This window comes from Rousettus aegyptiacus, unplaced genomic scaffold (genome assembly GCF_014176215.1).
Source record: "Rousettus aegyptiacus isolate mRouAeg1 unplaced genomic scaffold, mRouAeg1.p scaffold_m13_p_3, whole genome shotgun sequence".
In the NCBI taxonomy this organism is placed as follows: domain Eukaryota; kingdom Metazoa; phylum Chordata; class Mammalia; order Chiroptera; family Pteropodidae; genus Rousettus; species Rousettus aegyptiacus.
In genome coordinates, this window is record NW_023416306.1 from 119,107,906 (window position 1) to 119,134,191 (window position 26,286).

A 26,286-nucleotide genomic window follows, 5' to 3' on the forward strand; every position below is an offset into this window, starting at 1 on the left:
AGTAATAGTAATAATAATAATAATAATAATAATAATAATAAAACTGAGTCATAGAAACAAACAAGAAAATATGGTACATACGCAGGTAAAAAAAGGAATCCAAATCTGTCCCCAAAGAAGCTCAGAAGTTGTACATATTTGACAACGTTTTAAATAGGCTTTTTAAAATAATGTTCAAAAAAACTAGAGACCATACATAAAGAACTAGAGGAACATATGAGAATAATATCTCACCAAACAGAGGATATCAATAAAAAGATGAGATGAAAATTATAAAACAAAACCAAATAGAAATTTTGGAATTGAAGATAGATATAAAAAAAAATTCACTAAAAGAGTGCAACAGCAGATCTGAGAAGGTAGAAGGAATAAAAAGATAACTGGAGAGATAGCCTAATTTATTATCCAGTCAAAAGAACAAAAAAAAATAGAATAAAAAACAAACAAACAAAAAACAGAGCTTCAGAGACTCATAGGACACCGTCAAGCATACCAGGATACATATAATGGGAGCCCGAGAAGGAGAGAAAGAAAAGAATCAAGTTAATGTTGAAGAAATAATGAAAAAAAAGTCCAAAATTTAATGAAAATATTGATTTACATATTCAAAAGTCCCAATTAACTCAAAGTTTAATAAATGCAAATCCAACCCCAGACACATCATGACTAAGCAGTTTAAAACTAACTAGTGCTAATCTTGAAAAGAAGTAGAGAGAAGCAACTCATCGTGTACAAGTGATCTTAAACAAGATAAGCTAATTTTATTTCAGAACCTATGAAACTTAGATGGCAGTGGGATGCAAAGCACCAAATGAAAAAGACTGTCAACCAAAAATTCTACATCGGCCAAAACTATCCTTTAAAAATGAAGGAGAAATTAAAACATTCCCAGAAAAACAAATGCTGAGAGAGTTCATTGCTAGTATACCTGCCCTACAATAAATACAAAAAGGAGTCCTTCAGGCTGAAATAAAGGTCAGTAGACCATAAGAAGAAATAAAGAGCTCCATTAAAGGTAACTATACAAGTAAATAGAAAAGTAAGTATAAATATGTTTTTGCGTGTAATTCTTTTCTTCTATCAGTTTAAAAAAGAACTGCATAAAGCTATACTTATGAATATGTGTAGACAAGCATATAGAGGATAAGGATTTAATTTATATGACAATAACAACACAAAGTAGTTGGGAAGAAATAAGCTCATAGAGCAAAGGTGTAAAGAAAACCTACACTATTCTTTCTGCATATTTCTCTTTTACTCTAACAGTACTGTCATACTCACAACACTTCTAATGCCTGATATTTGGAGTTTTATTTCCTATATCAAGCAATTCGGCAACATCAGCCAAGGTAACTTACATTTAGTTCAATTTTGACACTATCTATCTAGAGATAGCATTAGATACCACAGGTTTAGGGCTCTATCCCACAAGACTTCTCTGCCAATTTCAAGTCTAGGTTGTCACTTATGCTTCTGAACGATCAGCTATATATCAAAGGTGCCCGAGACCCCATTCTCAGGTTTGCTTAATCTATTTGAGTGGCTCACGGAACTCAGGAAAACAGTTTACTTACTGTTTATCAGTTTATTACAAAGGAACATAATAAAGGACACAGATGAACATCCAGACAGAAGACCGATACAGAACCAGATATGTGAGAAGAGGCGTGGAGCTTCCATGTTTTCTCCCTGTGCACCACTTCCCCATAAGTCCATGTGTTCACCAACCCAGAAGTGCTCTGAAAACATACTTTTGGGATTTTTATGGAGGCCTCATACAGGCATAATAGATCATTAACTTTATTACTAGCCCTTCTCCCCTCTCTGAAGAATGGGGTGTGGGACTCTAAATCTCAACTTTCTAATTATGGCTTTGTCCTTCTGATAAAAAGCCCCTATTCAAGAGCTATCCAGAAGCCAACCCAGAGTTGCCTCATATAATATACTCCTATGAAAAAGGAAATATCAAGGGATTTAGTGTCAGGAACCATGGTCAAAGACCAAACATTAGAACAAAAGATTCTCCTAGTGTTCTTATCACTTAGGAACTTATAGGAGTTTTATGAGCTCTATGTCAGAAACCAGAGGCAGAGACCGATATGTATATATATTCTTTTTCTATTATTTCATAGAAGTATTTGTATATTATTGAATTATAGTTGAAATTAAGCTAATTGGATTATTATACTTTAAATATTATTTGTAAATTTCAGGAAAAACCACTAAAACAACTCAAAAAATAGAAGGAATAACAAGGGAATAAAAAAGCAGAACATTAGAAAATGTCTATTTAACACAAAAATAAACAGTAATGTAGGAATAGAAGAAAAATGCATAAGACATAAAAATAGCAAAATTGCAATTGTAAATCCGACCTTATCAGTAATTACATGAAATATAAATAGATTACATACCCAATAAAAGGCAGACAATGGCACATGGATAAAAACAACTCCACAAATTCAGCCATTTACTTTCAACAAATATTTGAAAGTATAAGGATGCAAAAAAGATATACCATGAAAACAGTAAACAGTAGAGAGTAGAAAGCTGGGGTGGCTAAACTAATGTCAGATGAAATTGACTTTAGGCCAAAAATTACTTGAGACAAATTAAGACATTTTATGATAATAAAGGGGTAAATCCATCAAGGATACATAACAATTATTTTTTAAAAATGCACCTAAAAACAGAACCCCAAAATACATGAAGCAAGAACTCACAAAAATGAGGGGAAAATAGATAAAACAACTGAAATAAGTGGAGAATTCAGTGCCTGGCTCTCAATAATGGGCAGAAAAACTACACAGAAAATAAAAATTAAATTAAATTAAATTAAATTAAATTAAATTAAGTTAAAATAAAATAAAATAATAAAATAAAACAAAATAAAAAATAAAATAATAAAGCACATGACCAATGCTATAAACCAACTCAGCAAGACATGTTTAGAGCACCCTACCTAACAAGAGCAGAAAATAAAACCTTCTGTTTATGTGGAACATTCTCTAAGATATACCATAGATTACCCCACAAATTAAGTCTTATGAATTTAAAAGTTTTAGAATCATAGAATGTATGGCCTTCAACCACTATAAATGATATTATAAATTAATAATGGAATGAAATTTGGGATTCACAAATATGTGGAAATTAAACAACACACTGCTAAATAATCTATGGGCTAAAAATAAACCACAGGGAAATGAGAAAGTACATTGAGAAAAATGAAGCAGAAATAAAACATACCAGTTACAGAATGCAGTGAACCAATGCATAGAGGAAAATTTATAGTGGTAACACCTATATTTTTCTTTTAAAGAAAGATAATTTTCTACCTTAAGAAATTAGAAGTGCAGGAGCTAATTGTGGCCATAGTAAGTAGAAAGAGAAATAATAAATATTAAAGTAAAAACAAGTGAAATAGAGAATAGAAAGGCATTTGAAAAATATACAAATCCAAAAGTTGGTTCTTTAAGGTCAATACCAAAAAGGATGCTGTAACTAGACTGATGAAGAAAAAAAAAATAAAGAGAAGAATCACATTACTGAAAATAGAAATTAAAAAAATGAGCATTACTACTGACATTTAGAAATAAGAAGTATTACAAGAGAACACCAATTCTTACAAAATGTAAAAAAGGGAATACTTCCCAACTATTTTATAAGCTCATTAATGTCCTAATGAAAATTCAAAGACATCTACAAACCAAAAGAGTACAGCTTGATATCTCTTATGAATATAGATGCAAAAATTTCAAACAAAAAATGATCATTTCAAATCCAGCAATATATAAAAATAATTATATACCATGACAATTGGGATTTATCCCAAGAATGCAAGATTGGTTCAACATACAAAAATCAATTAATGTAATATACCACATTAACAAAATAAAGGACAAATCACATGACCACTCAATAGATATACAGATAATACATAATAGATAGAAAAAACACATCTCGAGATATGCAGGAAAAAGCATTTGGTGAAATAAGACACCCATTTATGATGAAAAAAACACTCAAGAAACTACGAATGGAGGACTATTCTTCAACCAAATAATGGACATCTACAAAAAAACAAAAACAAAAAACTAACAGGCTTAGTGGTAAAAAATCAAGTATTTCCCCTTATGATCAAGAGAAAATAAACATGTCCACTCTCACTTCTTCTATTATGTATTGTACTGAGGGTCCTAGACAAGAGAATTTGGAAACAAAAAATAATTAAGAGGCATCCATATTGGTAGGGATGAATTAAAACTGTCTCTATTTGCAGATGATGTGATCTTGCATGTGGTAAATCCTACACAATCTACCAAAAAACTACTAGAACTTATAAATGAATTTGGTGAAATCGTATGATAGAAGATAAATATATAAAAATCAATTATATTTTTATACACTTGCAATGACCAATCTGAAAATGAAATTAGGAAAAAGAATTAGCACTGAAGAAAATAAAATATTTAGAAATAATTTTTTTAAAGTTTTAAAAAGGATTTTAAAAGAAGTTTTCATACACTAAAAACTATAAAACATCATTGAAAGAAATTAAGGAAAGACCTAAATAAATCAAAAGACATCCTGTCTTGGATAAGAATGAATTATTACTATTAAAATGGCCAATACTCCCCAAACTGGTCTAAAAACTCAATGTAATTTCTAGTGAAATCCAAGCTCATTTCTCTATAAAAACAGACTAGCTCATTTTAACATTCATATGGAATTTCAAGGGACTCAGAATAGACAGAACAATCTTGAAAAACATGAACAATAAAAGAATCCAAAATTCTGATTTCAAATTCCTTAAAAGATGCAGCAATACAGACTGTGTGGTTGTGGGCTAATATTGACATATAGATCAATAGAGTTAAACTAAAAATTTGGAAATAATCTTAGACAGTATAGTCACTTCATTTTTTACTAGATTGCTAACACCATTCAATTAGAAAAGAATAGTCTTTTAAAGAAATGATAATAGAACAAGAATTCTTCACAAAAGAATTAAATCGGACTCCTACTTCATATTATATACAAAAATTAAAATCGAAACAGATCAAAACCTAAATACATGAGTTACAATTATTAAACTCTTAGACTAAGACATATTTGTAAATATTTATGGCCTCAAATTAATTAATTGTCTTCTAAATATGATACCAAATCACAAGCAACCAAAAATAATAATAATAAATTGGATTTCATCAAAATTAAAACATTTTGTGCTTCAAAGGACACTATTATCAAGAAATTGAAAAGGTAACCCACAGAATGAGACGAAATATTAGTAAATCATATATATGGAAAGGGTCTTATATCTAGAACAAAGATAAAAATGACTCTTACAAGTCATCAATAAACCACAAATAACCCAATTCCAAAATGTTCTAAGGATCTGAATAGAAATTTCTTCTAAGAAGATCAACAAATAATCAATAAACATAGGGGAAATGTTCTCAACATCATAAGTCAACAGGGTAATGTAAATGACACATTACACTCACTAGAATGGCTATTATCAAAAGACAGGTAATAACAAGTGTTAATAATATTGCGAAGATATTAGAAGTCTCAAACATTGCTGCTGAGAATGTAATGTGTAACATGATGCAACCTTTTGGAAATGTTTGACAGTACCTCAAAAAGTTACACATAGAGTTACTATGTGACACAGCAATTTCACTCCTAGTATATAACCAAGAGAAACAAAAATGTATGTCACACAAAAACATAACATGGTACATCATTACACATTTGTCCAAACTTGCGCAATGTACACTACCAAAAGTGAACCCTAAGGTAAACTATGAACTCTGAGTGATTACGGCATGTCAATGTAGGTTCATTTTTTATAAAAATGAACTGCTCTGGTGATAATAGAAGCTCACATATATGGCATGCATGCAGACAGCGGTTGTATGGGAAATATCTGTTCCTTCTACTCAATTTTGTTGTAAATCTAAAATTGCTCTAAAAAATTGTCTTAAAAACAAACAAACAAAATTTTAAACATATACATGAATGTTTGTACAACATTATTCATAATAGCCAAAATGTGAAAATAACTCATCTTTCAATTGATTAATGAATAAAAGATGTTATATTCATAGCATGAATTATTATTCAGCAATTAAAAGAAATCAAGTACTGATATAGTCTACAACATGGATGAATCATATAAACATTATTAAACAAAAGAAGTCAGTTACAAAAGGCCGTTATTGCATGATTTCATTTTCTTAAGCAAATCTATAGATGGAAAGTACATTAGTCATAATGAAAGACCAGTGGAAGAGCTAATAACGAAGTGACTTTTGGAGATGAAGAAAATGTTCTTGAATTCAATAGTGGTGATGGTTATACACCTTTGTGAATGCACTAAAAACCACTCAATTTTATACTATAAAAGGCTGAATTTCATAACATGTTATTTAAATCTCATTAAATGATAAGAATTTATTAATTTGACTAAGTAGAGATAAAAGCAGAAAAATTACAAATTATCTCAATGAGAAATAATTATTGGATAAACTTTAATTCATTTTATAACTTAAAAATTATTAGTAAACTAATAGACTATGTCTCACTTAAAATAATAAATGATATTCAAAAACATATACCAAATAACTTACAAATAACACCCCGAGCTCACTAAACTTTGTACACACAAAGTATGACACTTAATATCACAGAATGACACTACAAAAAAAAGAAAAGTACAAGCCAATATTCCTAATAAACATAGATGCAAAAATCCTCAACAAAATAGTAACAAACTGGATTTAACAATACCTTAAAAATATAATACACCATGATCAACTGGGATTTATTCCAGAGATGCAAGGATGATTCGATATTCACAAATCAACCAACATGATGTACCACATAAAATAATCATATCAACAGATACAGAAAAAGTATTTGACAAAATCCAATATCCATTTTTGAAAAAACTCTCAAAAAAGTAGAGATGGAAGATATATACTTCAACATAATAAAGGCTACACATGACAAACCCACTGCTTACATGTCATACTCAATGGTGGAAAGCTGAAGGCTCTTTCTCTAAGATCAGGAACAAGACAAGGATGTCCATTCTCATCACTCATTCAACATAGTATTGGAGGTCCCAGCTACAGCAATCAGTCAAGAAAAAGAAATAAAAGGTATTCAAATTGGAAAGGAACAAGTAAAATTGTAACTATTTGCAAAGGACATAGAAAAACCTAAAAATGCCACCAAAAAACTCTTTGAACTAAAATTAGTTCATTAAAGTTGCAAGGTACAAAATTAATATTCGGAAATCTGTTGTGTTTCTACACCCAAATAATGAACTATCAGAAAGCAAAATTAAGAAAAACAACTCCATTTACAGTCACATCAAAAAAGAATAAAATAGCTGGGAATAATTTAACCAAGGAGGTAAAATACCTATACTTTGAAACCTATACAACATTGATAAAATACATTTTAAAAGATACAAATAAATAGAACTATAAACTGTGCTCACGGATTGGAAGAATTAATATAATTAAAACGTCCATACTACCCAAAACAATCTATAGATTGAAAGCAATCACTATCAAGTTATCAAAGATATTCTTCACAGATGTAAAACAAATAATCCTAAAATTTCTAGGGAACCAAAAAAGAGAAAACAACCTTAACAGCCAAAGGAATTTTGAGAGAAAGCAAAGTTGGAGATATCATGCTTCCTGATTCAAACTATACTACAAAACTATAGTAATCAAAACAGTATCATACCAGCACAAAAAACAGATGCATAGATTAATGGAACAAAACAGAGAACCCAGAAATAAACCCATGATTATATTGTCAATTAATCTATGTAAAAGGAGGCAAGAATATACAATAGGGAAAAGACAATCTCTTCAATAAATGGTATTGGGATATTGAACACATACATACAGAAAATGAAACTAGTCCATTTTATTACACCTTATACAAAAACAAACTCAAAGTGGATTAAAGATTTAGTTGAAAAACCTAAAGCCATAAAATTCACAGAAGAAAACATAAGCAGTAAACTCAGTCATTGCTCTCAGCAGGGGTGGGGGCAGGGAATGTCTCCTTGGGCAAAGGCAACAAAAGCAAAAATAAACAAATGCAACTACATCAAAATAAAAAAGCTTTTGCACAGTGAAGGAAACCACGAATAAGACAAAAAGGCAATCAACTGGAGAAGATATTTAGAAATGATATATCTGAAAAGTGTTAATATGCACAATATACAAAAAATTCATACAACTCAAAATTTAAAAAAAAATATGATCCAGTTAAAAAATGGGGAGAGGACCTGAATACACATTTCTCCAAAGAAGGCACACGGATGGCCAACAGACACATGAAAAGATTCTCAACATTACTAGTAATCACAGAAATACAAATCAAAACCATAATATCACCTTATACCTGTCAGAATGGCTATTATCAAAAAAAAGACAACAAATAAGCATTGGAAAGGATGTAGAGAAAAGACACTCCTTGTGTGCTTTTAGTGGAACTGAAAATTAGTGCAGCCACTATTGAAAACAATATGGAGATTCCGCAAAAAATTAAAAATAGAACTACCATACAATCAAGAAATTCCACTTCTGGGTACTTATCTGAAGAAAACAAAAGCAACATTTTGAATAGATATATTTACCTTTATGTTCATTGCAGCATTATACAATAGCCAAGATATAGATTCAACCTAGGTGCCCATTAATAGATGAATGGACAAAGATGTGGTATGTATAGTATGGAATATTACTCAGCCATAAAAAAAGAATGAAATCTTGCCATTTTAACAACATGTCTGGACCTACAGAGTATTATGTTAAGTAAAATAAGTTGGATAGAGAAAGACAAATACTGTATAATTTCACTTACACATGGGATCTAAAAGCAAAAAAGAACAAAGAAAACAAAACATAAATAAACTCATAGATACAGAGAACAAATTAATGATTCCCAGAGGGGAGGGTAAGTGGGGATGAGGGTGGAAAGGGGGGAGAGGATTAAGAAGTGCAGACATCCAGTTATAAATAAGTCATGAGGATATAGTGTATAGTGTATAGGAAATAGTCAATAACATTGTAATATCTATATACAGTGACAGATGGTTACTACTTATTGCAGAGATCTCTTTGGAAAGTATATAAATTTTGAATCACTATATTGTACAACTAAAACTAATACAATACTCTATGTCAATTTTAATTAAAATACATTAACAATAATAAAAAAAAAATGTCAGGTACATACCAGTTGTGAAGAATGTATGACCAAATATCATGGGGGGAGGGAGGCTGGGACACCAAAGAAATAAACTTCAAGTAACCTAAATATTAGAGTTTCAAACTTGTGCTTAAGAGTAATTATGATTAATATGTTAAATGAAATAAATTAATAAGATATGAAATTGTACCAAAGACCTTGTATCAATAAGAATATCAAATATAAATTTTATAATTTAAATTACCATAACTGAAGATGAGAATATAGCATATGTCTCAAAATAGATGAAATGTAGGAGATGAAAGAGTTAATTTGTGATTATTCAGTAGAAATTATCCAGACTGAAGCTCAGCTCAGCAGTAGAAGGCTATGACCGATTAAAAAAAAAGAAGGTACCAGATTTGCGGGCCTTCACGAGAAGGTCTAAAATACCTGTAAAAGGAGTTCCAAATAGAGAGAAAAGAACGAATGAGCTAAAAACAATAGTAGAAAAGATACTGGCCAAGAATTTCCCAAAATTGAAGAAAATCAACCAGTTAGAGTTTTAAGTAGCTCAATGAAGCCTAAGAAAGAAAAATACAAAGAAAACCATACCTAGGCAAAGCAGAGTCAAGCTACTGAAAACTAAAGATAGAGAAAAAATCTTACAAACAGCCAGAAAACAAACAAACAAACAAACAAAAACAGGCAATTGCTTTCAACATAAAATGACAGAAGCTTGAAAAATAAGAAACAGTTACTTTAAAATGCTGTAAGAATAACACTGCCAAACTCTAATCCTACATGTAGTGACAATGTTCTTCAATAATAAAGCCACATGAACATGCGATTCAGAAAAAAAAAATAAAACTGAAAGAATTCATCACCTGCTGAATCTTACTAAAAAACTGACTAAAAGGGCAAAATGAGTTCTTCTGGAAGGAGATAGATGCCTAATGGAAGTACAAAAAGAAATAAATGTAGATCAAGGAAATGGTATACATGTGGTTGGATATAAGTAAATATTTACTGTATTTAAAAATATTATTAATTTTAAGATTAAAAATTTATGTAACATTAGAATATATGCCTCCAAAGCACAAAAGTTAGAAGGCTTAAGCTTTTAAGGTTCTTAGTCAGTAAAGTTGTAAATGCCCCAATTTATTTTAAGGTTTAATAAAAGTCAAGGTGTATGTTTTAATCTATTGGGTAATCACTTAAAGAATTATAAAAGAATGTATAAGTACAAGCCGATAAGGGAGGAACTTGGGATATGGAATTTTTAAAAATAATTAATTAACTCTAAGAGTGGGAAAAGAAAAAACAGCAACAAAATAAAGATGGAGCAAAGAGAACAAACAGTATAACACTTAAATCCAAATATTTCTAAAATTATATGTACATGAACAAAATGTTCAAATTAGACTTAATATCAACTTTACATTACATATAAGAGATGCATAAATTTAACAACATAGAACAGTTGAAAATAATGCAAAAGTATATTGCATGGAAATAATAACTAATTGAAAGATAGTGCAACTGTATTATTAGACAAAGGAGATACTGAGAAAAAACAATATTAGATATAAAATGATTTTCAAAATAGTGTAGGCTCAATCTTCCAGAAAGACATTTTAGATGTATATGTATCTAATAACCTAGTGTAAGAAGTAAAGAGAAATAGAGAGATCCATAATCATAGGGAAAGTATTTTATACTTATTTCACAGTAACTGATAAAATAGAAAAAAAATTGTAGATTGTTAAAAAATGTAAACACAGTTTAGAAATTTAACTCAATTTACCTATATAAAATATTGCACCCAACAAAGGCTGGAGTAGACGTTCTTTTCGCATGCACACAGACTATTTATCAAATATAATCATGTACTTAAACATAAAGAAATTCTCAAGTGCTCTCTTTGATGAAAGTAGAATTAAACTAGAAATCTATAACAAAAAGAAAAGTCTAGGAAACCCTCAGCATTTGCAAATTAAGCCTATTACTTCTAAATAACACAATGGTTAAAGTAGATAACATGAAGGGTATTATTAGAAAAATTTAATTGAATGATAATTAAAATATTACATGAAAAAAAATCCTTGAGATATACAGCTAAATCAGTGCTTAGAAAAAAGTTAGGGACTAAAATTTATGTAAAAGAAATAAGGCCTGGAAATTAATATAAGTATCCATTTCAAAAAGTTAGTGAATACCAGAAAATCAAATTCAAAAAATGTTGATGAATGGAAATAATAAAATAACTGCAACTATTAATGAAAAAGGAAACAAATATATAATATACAATAGAGAAAACAGAGATAAATGTTGGATTTTTGAGAAGAAATAATGAAGAAAAAAAGAAACATTATAAATATCAAGAAAAAAATAGGACATTACTGCAGATTCTACAGATATTAAAAATAAATAAAGGTAAACTGAAAATTTAGCCAATAAATATTTCAAATTCCTTTAAAAACACCACATATTAAAACTGGTACAAGAAGAAATGAAAAACTAGATAGTGTATTTTCTTGAAGAAAACAAAATAGTATTAAAATGTTCCTACGAATAAAGCGTAAGGCCCAGATGGCTTCCTTTTAAGTTCTTTCAAAGTTTTTAAAATGAAATAACATCAGTATTTTTTTTAAAAAAAGAGAAAACACTCCTCATTTAATTTTATGTGACCACCATGAACCTGACATCAAAATCTGAAAAGAACATGACAAGAAACAAAGACATAAAACTAATTTTTATCATTAACATAGGCATAAATTCTACTCTAAGTAACAGTAAACTGAATTTTCTAATTTATATAAAGTATAAACAACTTGAATTATTCCATTAGTGCTAGCTAGGTTCAACATTAAAAAATAACTAATGCAATTCACCGTTAACAAAAAAAAAATTATGAAATTATTTGAACGTCATAAAGCTTTTCATCAATTTCAAGATCTATTTATGATAGAAACTCTTAATAAAACTGTAAAAATTCATTGAACTATATACTTTGTGTACTTTTTTGTATACATGTTAACTTCACTAAAAGCTTTGTGTTCTAAATAAATAGGTGAATAAATTTGAACATCTGAATGACCAAATTCTCCCAACTTATTGTCTTGCTTTAGTATATTAGTTTACTTTATCCAATTATTCTCTTCCTTTCCATATTTGGATTATGAATACCATGAGTCTTTGAAGTACCTCCAAATATTGTGGATCTAGTTTATTGCCCTATCCCATTGAAGTTTGGCTTGGCCACATGGCTGCTTTGACTACTGCAATGTCAAGAAGCCAATTTAAAGAGATTTTGCATATGCCTGTGCAATTTAGTTTAGCTCCTTATGCTTCTGCCACGAGTCATGAGAAGTACATGTCCTACTTATCACTGGCCCAAAGAGAATAAGGAGACCATTGAAATAGTCTTGAACTGAAATGTCATCCAGGATTAGCTGACTGCAGCTAATCCCAACTAAGCCTAGCCCAATTTAACTAGCCTGCTTGCACACCCATGAGAAAGAAATAAATACTTATAGTGAACCACTGAGTTTTGGATTGTTTTAATGCCGCATAATTTCAGTAGAAACCTGATGAATATGACTTTCGAAGATTTAATGGACCCATGGGTAATTTTTAATTTGCATCTGTAAATTCATGAGGCCTTTGAGAAATTAAGCTAGATGTCATGAAAATGTTGAAAAGTCAAATAATACTAGGCAGTTAAAGTAAATTAATCATATTTTAAAAGAATTAAAATTCATTGCATAGCATTGTTCTATAATTTTTCACAATATTTTGGTGCATTAATACATAGAAATATATGTGTGATTATATATGGGAGTGGGGTATTTTCCTTCAATAGAATCCAGCACTGCCTTTCATCCTTAGGTGAATGCTAAAACATTGGTACAGTTCTTATTTACTTACAGTGACATTTCAGACTCTATTCCCTTTTCATACTAAACATGGATGGATATTTTAAAGAAGTGCATGGAAAGCCTGAGAACAGACATAAGAACTGGCTCTGGGCTTTACTTTGGAAGCATTTGGAACATTGAAATATGCATTCTTAGCTTGCAACACACATATGCACACATATTTCTGACTCTGTCGTAGCCCTCAATCTAATTGCATAATTTTTTTCTATTATGTTTCTTTCACATATTGCACAAGATGCCACATGCCAGTTTCTTCCAGCTGGGAGATCCCCAGAATCATATCCACCAGAGCTGCTGTACAGATATATTTTTACTACTACCTCCTCCCTTTGGTGCTGTCAGTAGCAAATGACGTATTAAATCCATTCTAGGCTTTCACACCAAAGTCTCTTAGCATTTTGCAAGGCTGAAACACAGATGGGCACTATTTTTAACTTAAAAGCATAGTCAGATGTTGAAAAGAAAAAGAGCTATCCTTGTAAAAGCATAAAATTAATAAATATATTCTTTAAAAAACTATTCGTCATTTTTCTTAGCTCCAATCTGTAATAACCAATCATATTTTTAAATATCTTTATTCATTTATTTATTATTATTATTTATGCCTACAGCACCAGGTCTTCCTAGGTGGTCTCCCATCCAAGTACTAACCATGTCCGAACCTGCTTAGTTTTCAAGATCAAACATTGGGCTTGTTTAGGGTGGCATGGCCATAGACCATGGAGTGTGGCTCCACTGGGGTGTGAACCTAGGACCTTCTCCATGTAAAGCAGATGTGCTAACCCCTACACTATGGAACCAAATCCTTATTTTTAAATATCTTAATTGTGATTGCCTAGCTGGTGCCCAACTAGCTCAGTTGGTAGAGCATGAGACTTAATTGTGATTGCCTGAACTTTCGTTTTACACACAATAGTGTAAAATACTTATTTTGTTATACAAATGTGGGTATATCCACACACATCTGCTATAAAAATTTCTAAAAATATGTCCATTGAAGAAAGAAAAATGTAGATTTTTATTGCTAGTATCTATGCTAGATACCTAAGAGACTTATAGAAATGAAAAACACTCATACTACTTAATATGTATATAACTATATAAATGACTTTTACATCCTTAACCATTGGAAATCCTGCAAATCAAAATTTCTTTCTTTCTTGTAGTTAATAATTATATATTCACTCATCCAATCATAATACTCGATCAGTTTATCTTTTGTATTCTTTTGGCTCTGAATTTTTCTCTTCAGAAGTTAAATTAAGCATAATTTGAGAGTTATTTTTAATTACAAAATTCAATTAAACTTAACTAACACATACTTTTTTTCTAACTTTCTTTTAAAATACTTATAGATGCATGTATAATTATGAAAAAAAAAAATACAGGGATTCCACGTATGCTTTAAGCCAATTGGATTAGATTTTTTCACCCAACATAATTCTTGGGAGATTCAACCAGGTTGTTGCATTCATTAATAGTTTATTAATTTTTATTGCAGAGTAGTATTTCATAGTATGAATGTACCATCATTTGTTTAAGCATTCACCCTTTGAAAGACATCTGAGTTATTTCCAGTATTGGCTTTATAAATAAAGTTGTTAAAAACATTCATGTATAAGTTATTCTGTAAATATGTTGTTATTTCTCTGGGATAAATTCCTGAAAATGTAAGTGTTAGTTCATATGGTAATTGCATGTTTAGTTTTTTAAAAAACCTGACAAGCTATTTTCCTTAGTGAAATCACCCTTTTATCACTAAAATAAACCCAACATAGTGATGATGTACAATCTTTATTATTGAATTCTATTTGCTAATATTTTGTTAAGGATTTTCGCATGTATATTCATGAGGAATTTTAGTCTGTAGTTTTCATTGTTTGCACTATCATTGTCTGGTTTTGATATCAAGGTAATACTAGCTTCTAAAAATAAATTGGTAAGTCTTCTATTTTCTGAAAGACATGTAAAATTTGATTCACTTCTTTTAAAACATTTGATAGATTTATCTAGTGAAACCATCTGGGCTTGAAGATTTCTTATTTTCAGTTTTCAAATTACAAATTCAATTCCTTAACAGTTATAAGACCATTAAAATAATCTATTTCATGATGGTGAGTTGTGTTTGTGCTTTAGAGGATTTGGGTCATCTAAGTTGTCATGTTCATACATGTAGGGTTGTTTGTAGCATTTTCTTTTTATCCTTTTGATGTCTACAGTCTATAGTGATATCTCCTCTTTCAGTCTTGATTTTGTAATTTCTGTCTTTTTATTTGTAAGTCTTAGAGGCTTGTCAGTTTTATTTTTTCAAAAAACCAGTTCTGTTTAATTGCTTTTTTCCTTTGTTTTTATATTTTTAATTATTGGTTTCTGTTCTTTGGACTATTATTTCCTTCCTCCTGCTAGTTTTGGGTTTAGTCTGCTCTTTAATTTCTATGTTCTTGATGTATGATCTTACAGATTACTGATTTGAGCCTTTTCTTCTGTTCTAATATATGCATTTAGTGCTATAAAATTTCCTCTCAGCACAGCTTTAGCTTGGTCTTGCAAATGTTGATATGTTGTATATTCATTTTTATTCAATTCGATATTTTTTAATCTCCTTTAAGACTTCCTCTCTGACTTACAGATTATTTAGAAGTATATGATTTACTTTCCAAATATTTTGGGTTTTCATATTCTCTTTCTGACACTGATTTCTAGTTTGACTCTGTTATGGTTAGAGAACACACTGTATGATATCATCTTTTAAAATTTGTTGGTTTGTTTTATGAACGTATACATACATGATCTATCTGGGTATGTGTTCTGTGAGCACTTGAAAAAAATGTGTATTATGCTGTTGATGGGTGGAGTGTTCTACAAATCAGATCCCAGCAGGTGATGGCGGTGTGGAGTTGCTGTATATCCTTAATTTGAATATAGTTGTTCTGTCAAATTTTAAGAGAGGGGTGTTGAAGTCTCCAATAATAACTGTGGTTTTATTTATTTCTTCTCTTAATCCTATCAGTTTTTGTCTCACATATTTTGCAGCTCTGATGTTGGTGTATACTCATTTAGAATTGTTGTCTTCTTTGAGGATTAACTCTTTTAACGTTATATAATATCCCTCTGTCTCTGACCATCTTCTTTGCTCTGAAATTCGCTTTATCTTACACAAATATAGTCACTGATGCTTTCTTCTCATTAATGTTTACACGATATATTTTTCTATCCTTTATTTTCAACCTGCCTATATTATATTTTTAGTGGATTTTTTGTAGGAAGCATATAGCTGGGTCACATTTTTAATCCACTCTGTCAATATCTGTCTTTCAATTGGTGTATTTAGACCATTCGAGTTTAAACTAATTATTGACATACTAATGCTATCTGCCATTTTATTTATGTTTTCTACTTGTTTTCTCTGCTTTTATTTACTGTTCATTTTTTCCTACCAATCTGTGAGTTATATGAATATTTTTAAAGAACTTCATTTTGATTTATATAGATGTTTTTGAGTATATCTCTTCATATAAAATTTTTAGTGATTTCTCCAAGTATTACATTATTTATTCATAATTTACCACAATCTGTTGATGTTTCCATTGACCAGTTTGAGTGTAGTTTAAAAACCTTATCTTTTTGTGTCTGTTTCTTTTCCCCATTCGCAATTGGCATAAATATTTCCTCCATGTGCATTTAGAATGACATGAGAGTGTTATAAATTTTGCTTCAATTATGAAACACAATGGAGAAAACACATGTGAAGAAAAGTCTATTGTATTTACCCACGTTTTTGCTGACAGTATTCTTTCTTTCTTCATGATATTACAGAATTCCTTAATGTTTAGAAAACATCCTTCAGCTGCTCTTTTATGTTAGATCCACTGACGACAGATTCTCTTCATTTTCTTTCATCTGAAAATGTCTAGAGTTCCCATTCATTCTTAAGGAATACCTTCACTAGATTTATGATCTATGTTGGCAGTTTTGTTTTGTTTTGTTTTGTTTTAGCACCTGAAATATATTGTGCTACATATTTCTGGCCTCCACGATTTCTCATAAGAAATCTACTGCCATTTGAATTGCCTTCCCTTATAGCTAATGTGGCAAATTTCTCTAAATGTATCAAGATATGTTGTCTATAGTTTTCAGAAATTTAAGTTTTTCATGGATTTCTTTGGGTTAATCATGTCTGGGATTTGTTCAACTTCTTGAATCTTCTTATATCTCTTGCAAAATCTGTATTTTTTCAGCCCTCTGTCATTTCACTGTTGACAATTATTGCTTGTCTTTTTAATTCAGTTTGAGCTCTCCCTGGTTCTTAGAATAACAAGTGATTTTTTTAATTGAAATCTAGATATTTTCATATTATGTTATGAGGCTGAATCTTAGTTAAATCTTCTATTTTAATTCATTTTTTTTTTCTGACACTGCTCATGCAGGGAAAGTGGGGGCACCATTTCTTTACTGGAAAGTGGAATTAAAAATTCAAATCACCCACTTGGCTTTTGTTGCCACAGGAAGTGAAGGATTCCTTGTTGATAATGGGCAGAAGGGTGAGTTCTAGCTACCGACATGGTCTCCACTGACAACATGGTAAGAGTGGCCTCATCACCAGTGAACAAGGGAGAGAGTCTCAACTCTCCACTAAGCCTCTTCTGACACCATCCCAGCAAGGATGGGGAGGGTTGGCATGCTTCCTTTTTTTCTTTCTCAATAAACATGCTACAAGATTATGGACTATTCTTCACACACACTTAAAACTACTGACACCAATAATACAAATAAAAATAATGTTACAAAATTACATTCACCTTGCATGTTATTGTTAAGCCTACTGAAACATCACCTAAGAGAGTGAAAATGCTATATTAAGTATCAATGCCACTGGTTTTAATCTTGTAGCAGTTTTGTTAAATGTTCTAAATATGAATATGATATATAATTTGTGGGTAATTTATGTTTTGTCATTTGGGCATATCTTTCCAATTTATCTTATGAATATAGATATTTTAGACCCTTAAATGGGAAATATGTGCATTACCAGCATAGCTACCATTTCACTTTTAATGTAATAAAAATTTAATCCATAAATTTAAACAGAAACACCTGAAAGTGATTTTTAAATAAAAGGCATATGTTACACTGCAAAAAATACCCCTCTTCCCATATATTATTCCCTCTATAATGAATACACAATTTCCTAAGACTTTTATTAATATTATAAATTCAATGAAAAGAAGAATCTTTTAGTTGAATTGAAAATTAGAAAAAATAATATTTCAAGGCAAAACCTTGATTTTTTCCCTTTGAATTGCTGAGAATCTGCATTTAGGGAAATTAAATAGGCATATTATTAACTTATTAAATATTTTATAAAATTTTCATTGATAACCAGACAAAATATGTTCATAGTAAGATGAGGGGATAAGTTCCATATATATGCATTCTTAGTATTTGAATTGTAGTTTTCCAGATTTCTTCAGCTTCGGGTTTGTTCATTTAGAGCAAAGCACCACAATGGTCAATGGAAAACAGCAATGGCTCACATACTAAGCCAAGGTAACTGGAAGAAGATTGTTTGATTCATTGTACATACAGACCAAACCGTTGGCTAATTAGTTTACCTGAAAGAGGGTAGAGCTAAAGGCAGATGGATGAGGGAGATGGGAAGAGTCAACCTAGGGTCAGAACAAATTACAAAATTTTCAAATGCTGACCTCAGAAACTTTCCCTTAAAGAAACTGAAATTTCATTAGTTTTGTGCATGGAGCAATTTCTGCCCCGAGAGTATTGTTTAAGACAACAGATTAATTAGCTGTCATCATAGAATTTAACTGCTTGGTATGGTCAGGTAAGTGGCAGTCAAGGAGAGCCCTGCCAAAACTATTGTCATACCAGAGTGACTGTGGGCATATCTAAAGCTGGATCCCCTGAGGAACAATGTCAGAGACTTCACACTATCAGAAGGAAACAGAATCCACCCAGCCAGTCATAACTATAACAGCAAATAACAATGACAAATCCCAGGATAGGGCAGAGAAAGTGGCAGTACCCAGTTTCTACAATATATTATCTAACATATCCAGTTTCCAATAAAAATTTGAGACATACAAAGAAACAGGGAAGTATGACTCAAATCTCAAGGAAGAAAAAAAGAAAAAACAGGAACTGCTTGTCAGATTTCATATTTAAAAGACAAAGCCTTCAAAGCATCCATTATAAATATGTTCAAAGAAAATCATGATTAAAAAGTAAAGTTAGGTATGATGTAAATGTCACATCAAATAGAGAATATCAATAAAAAGATGGGAATTATGAAAAAGAGCCACATAGATATTCTGTACTTGAAATAAACTACAGTGAGCTGATTTTTGACAAAGGTATCAAGACCACTCAATGGGAAAAGAATAGTTTTTTTCAATAAAACATGCTGGAACAACAGTTAGGTCACATGCATTGAAATGAAGTTAAACCCCTACCTCTCACCATTTACAAAAATGTAAACAAAATGGATCAAAGACCAAACTGTAAGAGATGAAATTATAAATCTTAAAAGAAAACATATGAGTAAACCTTTATGAACTTGGACTTAGCAATGGATTCTTAGGTATGTTACCAAAAGCATAAGCAACCAAAGAAAACAGAAGTAAACTGGACTTCATCAAAATTAAAAACTACATTGTGCTATTTTATGAAACAGTCTGGCAGTCCCTCAATGATTAAGCATAAAGTTACAATATGACCCATAAATTTTTATCCTAGGTATATATCCAATAGAAATAAAAACATACATTCAACAAAAACTTGTATACAGGTGTTTGTAGTAGCATTATTTATAATAGCCAAAATGCAGAAACAGTTCAAATGCTCAACTAATGAATGAGTAAACAAAACATGGCATATTCATACAATGAAATATTATTCAGCCATAAAAATAAATGAAATACACATACATGCTACAACATAGATATACCTTTAATACAGCTAAGTGAAAAAGCCATTCACAGACAAGATTGGGCATGTTCAGAGTGGTACAGCCATAGACAAGAAAGCCTCTTTAATAAATAGTACTGGGAAAATTGGAAAGTCATATGCAAAAGAATGAAACTAGATTGCTGTCACCATACACAAAATGAATCAAAATGAATCAAAGACCTAAATGTAAGATCTAAAACAATAAACTTCATAGAAGAAAACATAGGTACTAAACTCATGGGTCTTGGTTTTAGAAAAGATTTTATGAATTTGACCTCAAAGGCAAAGAGATTATATCAAACTAAAAAGTTCCTACACAGCAAAAGAAACTATCAACAAAACAAAGAGGCAACCAACTGAATGAGAGAAGATATTTGCAAACAACACCTCTGATAAGGGGCTAATGTCCAAAATATATAAAGAACTATACGACTCAATAAATTTTTAAAAATCCAATTTACAAACGGGCAGTAGACCTGAACAGCCATTGCTCCCAAGAAGACATACAAACAGCCAGCAGACATATGAATGGATGTCCAACTTCACTAGCTATTAGAGAAATGCAAATCAAAACCACAATGAAATCCCACTTCACACCTGTTAAAATGGCTATTATCAACAGAACAAGTAATAATTGTTGGAGAGGGTGTGGAGAAAAAGGAACCCCCATATACTGCTGGTGAGAATGAAATTGAGACAGCCAGTATGAAAACCAGTATGAAGGTTCCTCAAATTAAGAATGGACTATATGGCTCAGTAATCCCTCTTCTAGGCATCTACCCCCAAAATTTGAAGACATTTATCTATAAATACATATGTACCCTGATGTTTACTGAAGCATTATTCACGATATACAGGACATGGAAACAACCAAAGTGTCCTTCAATAGATGACTGGATAAAGAAGCTGTGGTACATATACACAATAGAATATTACTCAGCCTTTAGAAAAGATGAAATACTGCCATTTGTGATAACATGGATGGACCCTGAGATTATCATGCTAAGCAAAATAAGTCAGATGGAAAAAGGTAAGAATCATATGATTTATATGTGGGATATAAAACTGAAAGCAACAAATGAACAAGATAAACAAAAACTCATAATCACAGAGAACAGTTTAGCGGTTACCAGAGGAAAACGGGGGAGGAGGAAGTAGATAAGGATAAAGGGTATCAAATATATGGTGATGAAAGGAAATTTAACTTTGCACGGTGAACACACAATGCAATATACAGATGATGTATTATTGAACTACACACTTGAAACCTATATAATTTTATTAAACAGTGCCACCCCAATAAATTTTATTTTAAAAATCCAAAAGCCATTTATTAAAAAAAAACACATATTATATATTGTATGATTCCACTACATGAAATACCCAGAAGAGACAATTCTACAGTAATAAAGTAGAGTCATAAAACAGATTAGTGTTTGCCTGGGGCTGGGGAAGATATGGGGATTAGGAAATAGCCTAAAGTAGACAGAGTTTCTTTTTGAGGTGATGAAAATGTCCTAAAATTGACTGTGGCAATGGTTATGCATATCTATGAATATACTGAAAACCATTAAATTGTACATTTTAAATGGAGGAATAATGTAATAGATTAAGTATTCCTCAATAAAGCTCTTTTAAAAAAAATAAGTTAAATCAATATTAGCATGAACTTTCTGAAGAAAAGATTTTGAAAAATATGAATGAGTTATTATTGGTACATAATGTACAGCCTCCAGCTCAGGTAACTCCCCAAAAAGAGTCAGGTAGCCTTTGGGAGGGGACAGGAGTGGCAATATCTGAGATGTTTTGTAATTTTCTTCATCTGTGCTCATTTATGAAGATGGAATTAAGTTAACTCATAATATGTATGTAACATAATAACTAGAATGCTGTAGTTAATAAGATATTTTCCATTCAGGCTAGAATGAAGTAACAATATATCTACTTCAAAGCCAAAACATAAAAATTAAAGATACCAATAATTTAGATAAAAAATTTGGATGATATTTGGGTTAGTATGTTGTAACAAAGACTGATATCTATACTGAATCCATAATAGTAATCAAGTAAAGAAACTACAAAATACATATATAAATTTTTCCATAAATTGGATCAGTCCACACACAGTTAGATATACACATTTCTTAAAATCTCATTTCAATCATATACATATTTGAATATTATCAGAGAGGCCCTCCTTGATCATTCTTCTTTCACTCCATACCTACATTCTGGTTTAATTTTTATATAATTTACCACCTTTTGAATTAAAAGTGGAGAGATTTTGTTCATTCACAGCTATATTTCCAATGCCTAAAGCAGTGCCTTATATTATATGTTCAATAAATATTTGTAGAATGAATAATGAACATGCAAGTCCTCTTATACTTTTCATGTTAGTACATAGAGAACTAACTTAATTTTTCTAATGATTCCATAGTATTCCCAGATGTTGATATCGGGTAGTATACATTTTATCTGTTTTCTATTGATGAGATCCTGTCTTTTTTACATATATTTTCTTAATGTGCATGTGCATGTATGTGTAAAACCAATGAATTCCACTTTAAAATGTTGGGTCAGTCTCATCTTTAATTATAAAACTAGTACAAAATGCTATTTAAAAAATTAGAGAATAACAAAGGGCTCTCAGAAGTTAAAGGTATTGCTGAGATGCAATTTAAATAAAAATTTAAAAACTTTTCTCAAGAAGCAGGTAATGGGACAAAATTCATAAAATAAACATTTTTTTTTAAATGCAGAAGATTAAACTAAGAGGTCTATTCTCTGACTAATAAGAATTCCAGACAGCAAGAATCAAATAATCAAATAGCATTTTTTTTAATGTATGTGGGATTAAGGGCTGAATGGATACATTAAGTACTCAGAAAAATGAATGAAAAGAGACATGCATTATATTGACATAAATTTTCTGAAAATTAGAGTTAAGAGATGCTCCAAAAGTCCAAAAAAGAAAGCAAGAGATGAGATACGAAAAGACAAAATAAAAAGGGAATGAGACTATTCAGCAGCAGTATTTGCTACTTTAAAAAATAAATGCCTTAGAATTCTGAAGAAAAAAAATATCTTCAATCTGGAATTCTATACTCAATTCTTGAATATAGAATAAAATAAGGAAGTAGTATAGTAAAGGAGTTCCAGCACATAATGGTGCAACCACTTTATAGATACTGTCTAAGAAAGTTACATGAGGGATTTAACAATAGAATAAGTATGCAAACCCTGAAAGTGGAAAATTTGGGCTTCAAGTAACAATGATCCATCCTTGTCAAACTGATACAATGCAATGAATCTTGAAAGAAGCAGCAAATATTGGAACACAGTGGCAGATAGTTCTCATGGGCCTCCATAAAGGAAACCAGGAAAAATAACTGATATGATGGAGCGATTGAAATATTTAAAAAAAATAAATAAATAAAGAAAAATATGGAAAGAGAGAAAGACAAATGGAAATTAAAGAGGAAAAGATCTACCTAGGTAGGAAAGTGTGATCAGAATATACAGGCCAGCTTGGCACTGAAATATTTGGATAGTGATATTAATTTAAACACTTTAACTATGTGAATTACAAATAGTAGTTTAACAATCTGAGATGGCTGAGATAAAACAAATAAAGGCAGTGAAAAAATGCTACACACTCATGCACCGTAACATAATACATCTTTTCTAAATTGAGTCTGGTACTCATTTGTTTGTGAATATCTTGGTTTTCCTTTTATGTATCTTACTGAAATTCACTCTCCACTTTTAAAATTCTGAAACTAGCAGCACGTTCATCATATTCATCCCTTATTGGGTCCATTCACCCAAAGGAAATTTCCTTCTATTGTCTTTTCATTATTCTTCCCTTATCTATCCCCGACTCTTTTTATTGGACACTCTATCAGACAGATATGGGAATTTCTTATCATTCTCCATATCTCTTAACTTTCATCTCATATTTTCTGACTCTTGATCTCTTCGCTCAACATTCTTGCAAATTTCCTGTGCTCTTGCAAATTTCTTTGATCTTATCTTACTTTTGATATTACCAACATTTTTTTGTGTTCGTCACTCCAATTATTGTGTAGAGGCATCTCATTATGATTTTACTTCACCTTTTCCTAATAGCTAATGATACTGAGCCTCTTTCATATTTATTTGTCATCCACATATTTTTTGGTGAGGTATATATTTAGAAATTTTACCCTTTTTGTTGTTTTTATTATTTGACTTTTAAGTGTTTTCTTATCTATTCTCAGTACAAATTCTTGGTTAGAAATGTTATTGGCAAACATTTTTTCCCAATCTGTGGCATATCTTTTTATTTTCTTCACAGTATCTTTCATTGTACTGAAGTTTTTAATGTTGATTAAGATCAACTTATCATTTTTTTTTTTGAGTCATGTTTTCAGTGTTACATCTAAAAGTCCTCACCTAACTCAAGATCATGGAGATTTTTTTGCCCTACACATTTGTCTAGAAGTTACAATTTTATGTTTTAACTTATATCTATGATTCATTGTAAGTTAATATTTGTCCAAAGTGTGAGGTTGTGGGTTGAGGTTTATTATTATACCTATAAATGTCAAAATTCTAGTTGGCGTTCCAGCACCATTTGTTGAAAAGACTCTTTTCTTCTGAGTCTCCTTTGTAGTTTTAGCAAAAATCTGAGAACTAAATTGTGAGAGCTTACTTCTGAGCTCCCTATTCCAAGTTAATCGAGTGTATGCTCTTTAACCGCACTGTTTATAGTAAACCTTGATATTGAAGAGTGTGTGTCCTCCAATTTCTTTCTGCTTTTTACAAAATTATTTTGATTTTTCTAGTTCTTTTATCTTTCAATATTATTGGAAATAGCTTGCCAATATCTATTTTTTAAGGTGGATGAGGATTTTAACTGGGTTTGTGTTGAACCTATAGAATAAAATGATGAGAACCAACATTCTAACAATTCCGCATCTTACCTCATAGAGAAATTCTTTAGCAATATTGCTAAACATTTTTGAGAATACACTAGAGATTCGAAGTCAGCCAGTCTTTTTAAAAATGTAATTCTTCTAAATAATGTGTGTGGTCAAACTGCATAATTGGATAAAAGTAAGCTATAAATAAAAAGTAAAAAGGGAGTGATATCGGCAAGATGTCAGAAATGAAGCCTCCATCCTCCTTCCTCGAACAAACTCACAGAATCAGCAACAATTCACAAATTCCCTTTGTGAAAATCCAGAAACTAACTGAAAGGCTCCTGAAACTAAGGCGAATTTAAAAAAAAAAACAAAAAACAAAAAAACAGACTAACTGAAGCAGGTAAAGAGATCCGAACACCTTTTCACTGGAGTCCGTGCCCCTGGTGCTGCACAATCAATATGAGGCCCCTTAGTTCTTGGTTTCTCCAAGGGGAGGGCTAGCCTTGGTTTGTGACTCCAGTGTCCCAACTTTTCTGGGAACTGGCTTCTGTATTGCCAATCACAGAGCTCTGATAGGCCCAGCATGGTCTAGCAAACCAGTGGACAATGGACATGAAGGCATAGCCTATAGCCACCTTCATTACAGAAGAAACATAAAAAATACCAATTCTAAGCTTCCCCCTAAGGAGAGAAAAAGTTGATCTTGTATGTTCAAGGCCCTAACTTCTTTGGGGCTATGCAAAGAACTGGTATCTGACCTACCAGTCTTGGACTTCTAAAGGGGAAAAACCACATTAAGGATTTCATTTCCCACCTGTTAGAATAGCTATTATCAATAAACAATGACAAGTTTTAGTGTGGATGTGGAGAAACTGAAACAATGGCACACTGTTTGTAGGACTGTAAAATGATGACACTGCTATGGAAAATGTATTGAGTTTCCTCAAAAAATTAAAAATAGAACTACCATATGATCCAGCAATCCCTCTTCTGGGTATTTTTCCAAAAAGAATTGAAATCAGGATCTCAAAGATATATTAGCATTCCCATGTTCATTGCAGCCTTACTCACATAAAGCCAAGATGTGCAAACAATCTAAATATTCATCCATCAACAGATGAATGAATAAAGAAAATGTGTTATATACATGCAGCGGGATACTATACAGCCTAAAAAAAAAAAAAAAAGAAGGAATATGTCAAAACATGGATGAACTTTAAGGAAATTATACTAAGTGAAATAAT